Below are 1,693 nucleotides of genomic sequence, written 5' to 3' on the forward strand. Positions count from 1 at the left end.
CCCGACCCCAAACTTTTGAATAGTAGTATTTGCCATGAAGTCTGCAATCAAGCTTCTCAGATTTCAGCAATCCTCATCAAAACCTTCCTAAATCATAAGCAGTGGACATTATAGCTCTATAATCTTACTGTACATCAACAATCATCTCATTTGTTTCCATTAGTATTTCTGAGACTGATTTCTTTTAAAATATGAAAGAGCAATATTTATCTTTCCTTTACAATTCAAGAATTACTTTGATGTTAATATTGTTGTCATTTGCTATTATGTTTATTGTTTAGTGTTGCACTCAAACTAGTAAAATGTATTTTGTTATTCATGGTGTACTTTGTCTGACTCGTGTATTTATCATGTCTGATAGACTTCTATTCATTTCCCCATGAAATCAGCTGCTGTTTATGGTGTGCTTAATAAAATCGTATCAATTTATTTAACTTATTGAGTGCTTTGTCCTTTAATGCCTCTTGTGCAAGATTCGATATCAACACGAAGCATGTTTTAAATCCCCTCTCGCATTAAGACTAGTGGGTGAATGAAATCCCTTCATGCACGCGGAGTCAACATTTCCTCACACAATGATGAGACAAAGACATCAAAACGCTTAATCCGCTCAAAGAAGAGCGAGGTAGAGAGCAAAGGATGGGAGAGAGCAGCAGATGGCCAGAAAGACGTCAGTCCTCTTCATTCTTCCCAGGACAGGAGACAGATGATTAGGGATAGTGATGTTATTGTGGGGATCCTGGACGTCACTGAGATGGAATGAGAAGGCTTAAAGGAGTTGTAATAAGATGAAAGGGCAAAATGGCAATTGGAGAAAAGGATGTGATTCTTTAGGGACTCTATGTTAAAAGACATCAGGCGACACTTGATGGCGTCCAGCGATTCAGTGACACCTCAGTATTTACAGTCTTTAATCATTTACAGGGATCTAACAATTATTTTCAGACCGGGTTAGCATGTTTATGCTAACTTTTGTTAAGATAAGACATGCACACTTGAACCTTTTAATTCAAAATTTTAACTTGATGCCACACTGCCCTCTCTAGCTTATGGGACGGTAGTGTACTATCCCCGCGTCCTGTCGTATCCTAGGTGAGAATGCACAGATGAGCGCAAAATGACCTCTTTTATGGCCTCTTATCTGTTCTGTTTAAACTGCCACCTCCACTCCCATTTTCTCTTAATACTGGGAAACACTTTATATTAAATAAACAATGATTTATCTGCGTTATGCAAACTTATACTATATATTTTCCTCTCAGTACAGAAGTCGGGGGTCCCTTGTCCTCTGAGATCAATGGCATAGATGGCATAGCCCTGTGAGATTTACCATCAGTTTATCCTCCTTCGTTTCCTGAAAACAAGTTTGTTATCATTTTTCCTTTTCGTAATTGAGTGACTCATGGATTCTCTGTCGCTCTCTCTCATGTGTACCGTATAAATACAAGTTTACAGGGACATGTCTTCTGTGTAGACCATCTTAGCATCTGAGGTCTTGGAGACATCGCTTCTCAATTTTTGTTTTTGTTTTGTTTTTTGCACAAATTTGAGTTAGCCTCTTCGTTTTTATATATCATTTACATTTGAAGTCAGTTTTAAGGTTTATTATTACAGATATTTTATTTTTGAGGATATTTTTACTTTTGGAAACCATCCATTTGTATTGATGGCCACCTGCTCGGCTCGGTCAATC

The sequence above is a fragment of the Barbus barbus genome (assembly GCF_936440315.1).
Source record: "Barbus barbus genome assembly, chromosome: 3".
NCBI lineage: Eukaryota > Metazoa > Chordata > Actinopteri > Cypriniformes > Cyprinidae > Barbus > Barbus barbus.